The sequence below is a fragment of the Trachinotus anak genome, unplaced genomic scaffold (assembly GCF_046630095.1).
Source record: "Trachinotus anak isolate AG129_WGS33_773 ecotype Australia unplaced genomic scaffold, CSIRO_AGI_Tana_v1 ptg000016l, whole genome shotgun sequence".
Classification (NCBI taxonomy): Eukaryota; Metazoa; Chordata; class Actinopteri; order Carangiformes; family Carangidae; genus Trachinotus; species Trachinotus anak.
In genome coordinates this window covers 10,685,181-10,695,203 of record NW_027273867.1, presented here as the reverse complement: position 1 = coordinate 10,695,203, position 10,023 = coordinate 10,685,181, and the positions used below count along the sequence as shown (strand labels likewise).

The window sequence follows — 10,023 nt, the reverse complement described above, 5'->3', positions numbered from 1 at the left end:
AATTAGAGAGACCGGGTGATGGAGTGAAGACACGCTCACACTACAGTGCACTATACTATACACACAGCAGAGGCCTGCGTAAACATCATACCCCCGTGTTTCTTATTGTAATAATATTCACTCAGCAGAATCAGCACAGAAAACTGTATTCCTAAATAACCCTGAAATAGCTTGTTACACAGCTGAAATATTTTTTAAATTTTTCTTTCAAGCCTTTTTAGTGGTAGACATTTTGAGTTGTCATATTAGGAATCTTGCTAATAACAATAACAATGACTCTGTCCCATTTACATGTTCCAGTAAACCATGACAGTGTGACAGTGAGCCAACACAAAGAATACCAGGACCCTGAAACTGAAGCAGCTAAATGGAATTCAGCTATTATGAATTTTATCAACACTATGATAGTGTTGTGAAAATGTCTTCTGTGAAAAAGTCCTATGGTCTTAACAGTTTACAATTAATCTTCAAAACATTACAATAACTGCCATCCACTGCTGTTCTATATTTAACTAACTTGGGGAGGAATCGGCAAGTTGTTGGCAGAATCCCCACACTGAGCCGTGAAAACAGTGTGTATATAAAAATCCTGGTTTCTCTGCTTTGTCTCAGTTGGTTAAACCTCCGTTGTATCTTATCTTTCTCCATGATCAACTATACTTTGTTTCAATAAAACCAAAATCACAACAAAATCACAATTTTCAGCCTTAAGAGCTCTTCATGCTTCAATAATCAAACAGCATATGGAACCCCTGCAACCACACCTTTCCTATGCTGGCATTTGGGTAGGGGCCATGGGGTTGTCTCCAACAGTTTCTTTAAGTTTCTGAAACTGACAATGCGACAAGCATGCCAACTTCATGCAGCAACTAGCTAGGTGTGCAGAGGTGAGGAAGTTAGTAGGATTTTAACTTAAAAAAAAAAAGAAGAAAAGAATCAAAATCCATTTTTTTGTTATCTCCCTGATATAAATATAATTCACATACTCTTTATCCACTCTGGAGTGTTTTTGCTAAATTATTTATTTTCAGGGGTTAATAAAAAGCAATGCTTAGTTTGGATGGATGGGAGGTAGCGATAGAAAAATAAAAAAATCTTTTTCAGATCTCCCCAGATTAGTGTAACACATGCCCCTTTTAAACTGGTCAAACACCTGATAACATCGGGCTTTTGTCAGCAATGACAAAGGATTTGAGCATCTGCTCCTTGGTTAAATGACTCTGCAGTAGTTGTGTGTATTTATCACTTCTGTTCCATACTGCAACATCTTTCAGAGCACAAACAGAACCAGAAACCAAAAACAATGCCCCAAAAAGTTTCAATAACATACAATCAATGACTGAAGGATCTCACACAGAGGCTCAGATACTTACAAGAGCGCCAACCTGGGGATAAGACCCCTTTTTTTTTTTTTTACCAGTTTTACCCACGTTTAAAAACCCACTTTTATGCTCTAGTTTTGGTGCAAAAAGAATAATAGTCTTAGTCATTAACACATAACTTTTTTTGTTCATTTTATCCCTATATAACCATTTTAATTTGCTCAACATACCTTAACCTCTCAAGGATTTTTGTGCCTCCACACCATTGACTGCCACAGCTGGAGGCATTGTGTTTTTCAGGTTGTCTGTTCGTTTGCGTGACCATATGTACATTCGTCAGTCCAATTCTCATAAACTTGATATCTCAGTAACACCTTGAAGGAACTTCTTCAAATTTGACACAAACATTTATTTGGACTCAAGGATGAAGTGATTAGATTTTGGTGGTCAAAGGTCAAAGTTTAAGGTCATGTTGACCTCATGTTCTTCTGAAGGCAATGTATCAGGAACACCCAGAGGGCATTTCGTTACATCTGGCACAAACATTGGACTTAAGGATGAACTGATTAGAATTGGATGGTCAAAGCTCAAGGTCGCTGTGACCTCACAAAACATGTGTTTAGCCGTAACTCACAAATTCATACACTAATTATGACACAATTTAACTCTAATGTCTATAAGGACAAAATGAAGTGATGACATTTTATATCCAAATGGTCAAAGGTCAACTTCACAGTGACATCATAATGTTCTGCAAAAAGATTTCTGGCTATTACTCAACACTGTAACTTAGGAAGGGAAGATGGCAACCATATATCCTGCAACTTGGCTGGTTGGCGGAGACCGGCAGTAATTCTAGATTAAAATAAATTCTTACACCTTAAGCTCTTTAAATGGTTTGTTAAATCCTTTGCTTTCTGTGTCCTCAGGATATATTGTTCGACTCCTGGTGACTATTTCTGTACATTATTTACAGAAAAGAAACTATTACATGTGTTGTCCGAGGTACAAACCGTAACTAAATAAGAGGTGACTAATCAACTATAAGAGGTGCATTGGTTTGCCATTAATCCATTAAAGTGAAGATCAGTGAGCTGCCAGTTAGAGGCAGCAAGGAACATAGCACATTAGCAGAGTGATGTGCTGCTGTCCACGAGGCCGGCAGAAAATATATGTTGTAGACACTTTAAAAGACACCCACTGAGACAATCCAATATCCATTAAAATGTATGCTCCATTTAGAATATTTTCAGTGCTTTATCTTCCCATCAAAAAGTGAAGTTTAGCTCTTTCTGATTCACTCAGCTGATCTGTGGCTGCGGCGTAATAGGATGCATGTCATAGGAGCACTTGTACGTAGAAATACGGTAGTTCTGTGGTTCAGAAAAATGTAGCACCAAAGGAAAACGCTGTTTGAATGAGAAGATAACTGGCAGCACACTTCTCTGAATCTACTGCAGGTAATATACTGACACACAACCCCAAGTCAAATAATCCAGACTATCACTTTAAATTCAACATTTACCAATGAATCTGACTTTCTCCACAACATAGATAAACACATACTTGTCACATTATTTAGTCCTCAAACCTGAAGCCCAACAGGATATGGCATATTTAGTATTAAGTAATAAAGTCTGGTTTACCAGTGGACTGAATTCAGCCATGCTACAGCTGCCACCCTCCTTTAAGGAACAAGTTACAAACTTTTCAGACACCTTTTAAGTCTACAGATGGTGATTTTTTTATGCATATATTTTCATAAATATGCATACATTTGATACATACATACGCATGTATTTTCATTTGTAGTTTTTAGCTGGAGCAGTCAAGTGGGCTTTAAATTATATTTTCCCTGCAATGTCAGAATGATATAGGAAAAAGATTACTGTTAACATTTACATTTACAAAAGACATGGCACATATATTTGAGACCTTTGCCAGACTTGTGCTCATATTGCTGCCACATTATTGTGTATGGTGTATCCATGTCTTTCTGTGTTCTTCACAAAGTGCTGTGCCATACTGTGTCAGGCCTGGCCAAGACAAGCTTCGTATGGATTCATTGATTGACAAGATGACTGGAAGCTGCCAGGCTTGAAGCATTGAGTTGGCTCAGTCGATTTGTCCTTGGCTGACAGAGAGGACTGTGATGACACACAGAAAGAGCATGCTATCAAAACAGAGTCAGTGTAATAGAGTACAACAACACAGGGAGAGTGATGGGAACGCCAGCACATTGAGGAGAAGAGCGGTCAGAGGTTTGACGATGATGGCAATGGTGATGAAGTTAAGCGCAATGATTTTTATATAACCTTTGTTTTATCGGGTAATCTCATTGAGATCATGTTCACAAATGATGATGATGATTATGATGATTATTATGATAAAAATGGTGATAAATGGATCTTGAAGACAGTGACGATGTCCAAGTTAATGGCAGTTGCTTTTGTGATGTCATTATAGAAATTAAGCGTTTCTGTTTCCAGCTACATTGATTCATTCATTGTTGAGAAGCTGGGAAAGAAAAAGTTGCATCAGTTGAACAACCAGACAAAGTTAATGGCCAGTGATGACAGTTTTGATTATGATGGTGAAGATGATGATGGTGTAAGGTCAGTGGACACATTCATAATGTTAGTGACTAGTAATGGCAATGAGGAGGAGGATGATGATTGTGATGATAACATGATAAAGGCTCTGATTTGGATTTTGGTGGTGATGGTAGAGATAATGTGAATAACACGGAGATGAAGATGTTGGTGATGCCACTGTTTTTGACAGTTGATAATCGCACTAATAACGGAGATAAAGATTATGGCAACAATGGTGATATTTATGATAATGGATGATTATGATGTTGAAAATAATGATGATGGTAGTGGGGCTGGTGATGATAATGGTGAAAATGATGATGATAAAAATGATGATGACAAAAGAGATTAGACTAATGGTGAGGATTCGGATGTTAATGGCTATGATCGCAGTAAGGTTGATGTTTAGGCAATGTAGCTGTCGACAGTTATTATGATGATAATGATGGCGACGACGGTATTGAACTGATAATGATGAAGTTGTTGATTTATGTTGACGATGATATGCACATAAAGTAGATAATGTGGTGATGACAATAATGTGATGATCATGTATGAGGTGAAAATGACCATAATGATGCTGATATTAACGTGAATGATGATGATTGTAAGTTTAATAATGATTTTGATGTTGAGGATGGTAAAGACAATATCCATGATTCTGGTAATGATGATCATAATGACGATGATGACAGTGAAGATAACCATGATGATGAGGACTGACAGCACTTTGGGTTCTAGTATCCACATCCTCTGTACTCAAAGAATAGTAATTATGTATTTAATGCCAATGCTATCTACAGTACAGGTCTACTGTGTGAGCTACCAGATTCTTGGAGTGCGACTGATCTCTCTCTCTCACTCACACACACACACACACACACACACACACACCACTGCAGCCTGACAGTCCTCCCTCTCCTTCCGACTGTAGAGAACGCACCTTTAGCCATTCATCAGTGTCACCCTGTCGCCGTCGGTTACGGCCCGGGGCCCGTCGCGTCTTCATTACGGTCCGAATAAATCTGAAATAAAACCACAGATGATTTATTAGCTTCCGATGGCGTCGCGCTGGTTAGCATGGTCTGCCGCCACTTGGGCCTGGAGAGACAGTTCTCAGACATGAACAGCAGAAATCTGATGTGACAGGGAGACGTTTGTGTGATGATATCAGTCTGTGATCACAAGTTCTGCCTGATGAGACGAGCAGGGCATCTGGGAAACTGTCACACACCAACAGCGTTTATTTGCTGCTAGTGTGTCTATGATATTTGTCAGTAGTGCTCAGGCCTCAGGGTGTGTTTCAGAGACAAGCACAGAGCTGTAAATGAATATCTTTACCTGTGCATGATTTTATGTAATATCCTATACATCTTTGGTTTTAACATGCACAACATTTAAACAGAGATATATAAAGAGGAGCATGATTTCACTTGATAATACAGTATCTTAATAAAGGATCATTAAGTGATGTTTCACACTAAATCTACCCTTCAATCTGCAAATGACAAACCAGACCTTAAATGGGCAACACATCAGATGACACAGCCTAAGTTGTATTTCACTGCTGTTAAATAACCAACTAAGTTTTAAAACTAAATCTGTGGTGCAGACCTGGTTTGTGACAAAAAAAAAAAAAGAAATACAAAGCTGTTGAGACTATTTCAAAGGATCAAGTTATGGGGAATTTGAACTAACTCATTATTTCATTCTAATTAATTCAAGCACAACCCACATATCTTAAAGGAGCTTTTTGTAAATGTTGCTGCTGCTACGTAGTCAACGTTAGCATTAAAACCTACCTACCAGTCCAGTGGAAACTAGAAGAAAAGTGAGTTCAGCGTCAAACTTCATTCCTTTACTCACCAAGAGCTGTCTCCAGAGGTGGAAAACAGCGCCAATGTTAACTCTTGTCTCTATCTATGTCTTTTCTTCTACTTAAGTTAGCACGCTATCCAGCTAGCCCCGGCCTGCGTCGTCATTTTCCGATAGCAGCTCATTGTAGCCTCCAATCCTGAGCGCTGCTCAGAGGGCGTATTATAACATCCTGCATTATAAAGACTGGCTGAAGCTCTTGTCAAGTCACCACCTCCCGCTCCTGGCAAGAAACCTTGTCTGGCAGCAGAGAAAACTTACAAATAGCCTAAACAGTATTGTAGAAGTAGCGTGGTTGTGTTTGTCAGAGATTGGCTTCGTCACTGACTGCAGGTAACACACACACATACACACCACGCACATCTCTCCCTCCCTCCCTCTCAGTCTGGTTAAGCCGTTGGCACACTCTGCTATTGTTCCTCTTTCCTTCACAGTTTCAGTAACGCAACGAGGGTCTTACACTCGGTAGTTGCATTAACACATACATTCACACAAACCTGATGTTGCTTACCTTCGATTGGGGCGCGTTGCACGTTCACCTCGCCGTCTCCCATCAGTGAGTTTGGCTGGCAAAACGTGGGCGTAACATTTTCCTTTGTTAAACATTGTGTCCTCACACGCTTGAGGGTCAGGTGAACATTTCCTGTTTGTAATATTGATTTTTGCTTAAAGAGAAAGGTTTATGAAAATATCTGGTAATAAATAATAAATCACACCAACATACTATCTTAACTACACCTGTGTTTTTCCCATTGAGGAGGAGTTTGGGCTGGAACCCCGTGACAGCGTCCATTAGCTCTGCCCTATGCAGCCTTACTCGAGTGACAAGCTAACATGCTATAAGGTGTGTACAGGTTAATAAATCAGAGTAACCGTACCTTCATCTGCAGTTTTTCCTTCTGTGGTGTTGAATCCAAAATGCTTCATCACATTACAATACTTCTTAGATGGTTCACTGTTATACAGTAACGTACATATTTTGCAGTTTGATAGTTTTCTCCATTTCACCTTAGTAAAGTGAATAACAGAAACCTATGAAGTTTTGGACAAATACTACTAAATGTAAAACAACAACTGTACTGCACACATGAAAATGTGCATCCTCATTTTATATTTGCAGTTGTCATCTATTATGTCCTACTTTCTTATTTAAAGCTTGAGCCTGAAATGAAGCTGTTCTTAAAAGGTTTTCTTTTGAATACGTGTTTTACTCAGCCACATTTTTTCAATAGTATTAGATGGATGTCAAATAATCTATTTCTCTGTCATTTATTGTTGCTTCTGTCAAGCTTAAAGACAAAAGGTTAGGATTTATGTTAATATTTGTGTTGTGCCCAGCAGAGCCTCTAACCCTGGATCAGTCCCAGAATGGCCATTTCAGCTGAGGCAGTCCAGATGACAGAGCTCCAGCTGACTCCAGGCCAGTTCAGTGGGGAGATGCACAGCTGAGACCTGCAGGTGTCACATTGTCCTGGTTGTCACTAACCCAATTACACCTGGATCACCAGGGACACACTCACTCCAGCATGCAACATGAGACTACGGACACACACAACCACACACATACATGCAGAAACAGGTAATAAATACATGCAGATGTTAAAGAAGCATTCATGTGCAGTGTGGTGGAAAGATGAGGTAAGCCTACACAAAAAAAAACAAAAAAAAAACTGACTCCCAGGAAATTAATTTCTTACTTGTCGTTAATTAATTATGCATTAGAAAAGGCAAATAGAGTAGATGATAGAAAGAGAAATGAGACAATAAAGGAAAAGTGGATTATCAACGCCCTTCCACCCTCTATTTTGTATCTCCCATCCCTTCTTTTTTCATCTTTCTTTCTCTTTGTAGTTCTCTGGGACTTTTGCTCTTTTCCCTTCAGCCAATCTGACTGGCACTCTCCTCCACGCTCTCTACTGATGGTGTGTTCGCGTGTGTGTGCCTCAAGGAACTCATATACGTAGGTGTGTGTGTGTGTGTGTGATAGCTCCAGCTACACACTCATACCATGGATGTATATTTGAGAACGTAGGGTTGTGGTAAAGCACTTACACCATAAATGTGTGTGTATGTGTGTGCGCGCGTGCGTGCGTGTGCTCTAATGGTGTTTAATGCCCAGACTAATGGTTTCAGCAGGGAATCCTTGTGTGGAGCTTGAGTCCAGGCTGGGGCTGATCGCTGGCAGGACCATCCCTCATCCTGATACCGCATGGAGGTGAGAGCCAGGGGAATGCACACGCATACACACACACACACACACACACACACACACACTCACACACAGTCTCTACTTCTCCCCAGCTTGCTTGCTCACTCTCACAGATTCTCTTCCTTTGTTTCCTATTGACTTCCACCCTGAATTTCTTGCTTCCTCACATTCTGTCTCCTCATCCTCCTCACAATATCAAATCTCTCTCAAATCTGTTCTGTGTTCTGTTTTTTTTTTGTCAATAACTGGCATGGAAAGAGCAAAACCAACAGTGAACTGATTGTACAAGTATTGTCTGTGTAGCTAAAGCTTGATGTTGCTTATTCAGCACTGTGCTGTAGGGCTCAATTGTTGTCAAAAACCTATGAAAATCAGCAACATAGTTGCACTGGCTGACATGTCATCTATTATGGTGAGGATGGACACTGTGGTTTATTTTCACCTACTTTGTATTAATCCGCAGCTGAAAATAGTCTGCAACAAATGTACTACTAACTCCTATTTGAGTGCGATTTGCTAAAACCTACAAAGCTCAGATTTACGTGTTCCCAGAAAATATTTGGGGATCAACTAACGAATTGTTGATATTGGTCTTTTCATGGTATTTGTCAAATGAGCTATTCGTAAGTTTTGCTATTGCTACATACATGTCATACATGTCTTGTCACTTTCCAATAGCGATTCAGTGTAGCCTCCAATTTGCCCTGAAGAAGTAGTGCTGCTCCGAGGGACCATGTTAAAATGTTTTAGTTTTTTTTGACTTGTAACAGTGGCTGAAGCTCTGCACCACTATCTGCTCCTGGCAAGAAACCATGTTTAGCAGCAGAGAAAACTTACAAAAATACAAAATATATAATATATTTATCTTTTAAATTATTGTTTGCTTTCATCAATTTTCTGATAATTATTATTACATTTTTCTCTTACAATAACAATGCTCACAATAATTCATTATAAAAAACAACATGACTTCATGTGTAAAGATGTATAGAAATGTTGATTCAACCAAATAGACCCTCATTTAAAAAAATTACAGTTTGACTTGGCTCAAGCCGTTAGCACAACCTTCATAAATACAATTCCAGGTATTTTAGTTGATGGTACCTTGTCTGAGGCACAAAAGGGCAGTTGTTTGGCCTCAAGGCTGCCTGCTTCTAGGATTAAGGGCTGCTTTGGGCCATGGGGACCTCAATTTCATGACCTTTACCGGCAGGTGGAGATGCTTTTAGATGGTGGAACAGATGTACAGAAAAGGCTGTTGGCTCAGCAGCAAAGTGTGTGTGTGCTTTTGTGGACTCACATCTAAGGATGGATATACTGATTGCTTGTGTGTGCATCAGGGAGTTGAGATACATTTAGAAGGGAGCAGAATCAGATTAGGGGAAGGGGTTAGTGTGGCTAGTATATAAATATATATATATAAAAGAGGGAACTGAGATGTCATAGCTTGTGGGAAAGAGGGAAAAGCTGCAAGGCTAAAGGTGATAAGATCAAAACAGTGAGGCTTTGGTTAATATGAGGCTGTGAGTTGCCCAAAATGGCTTAAGAAGGAAACGCGAGGGAACAGAAGCAAGACGAGGGAGTGCAGAGGTGGGGAGTGCAAAGCAGTAAAGACAAGATATACAGTGGGGGATAAGGAGGACTGGAGAGGGGGAATGGAGTGGGAAGGTAGGGCTAAGATAAAATAGGAATCAGTGGAGTACAAGGAGGTCAAGACTGGTGAGGAAGGAATGGAAAGGGTAAGGTTTGTGTTGTTGGAGGCAAGAGAAGGGCAGAAGGTAATGGAGTGCTGGGGAGGAAGTGAGATGGAGGCAGTGGGTACTTGGGTGTGTGTGTGTGTGGGTGTCTGTATAGGGGTGTAGGCGGTATGGGGGTACGCTGGAGCAGGACTGTGGGGCTAGGGGGTGTGTCAGTACAGATGCTCTGTGACCGGGTGTCACAACTCGGGCCAGGAAGCTGAATCCGACGATTAATCACTGGGCCCCTCCGCTTGTAATCAAACGGGCTCTGGCCATGATGTATG

General features: G+C 40.2%; 1 long non-coding RNA gene across 2 annotated transcripts; it reads right to left on the bottom strand.

Annotated features, from left to right (window-relative positions):
* Positions 1 to 417: 417 nt before the first annotated feature.
* LOC139633507 (uncharacterized) lies at positions 418 to 9,922 on the bottom strand. Of its 2 annotated transcripts, none has more exons than XR_011693773.1 (3): positions 5,783 to 9,922; positions 4,860 to 4,941; positions 418 to 3,469 (listed from the first exon to the last, which is right to left on the bottom strand). It is a non-coding gene; the product is annotated as an uncharacterized lncRNA (long non-coding RNA). The 2 variants fall into 2 exon arrangements; XR_011693774.1 differs by having other exon boundaries at positions 6,303 to 9,922.
* Between the last annotated feature and the right edge of the window lie 101 nt (positions 9,923 to 10,023).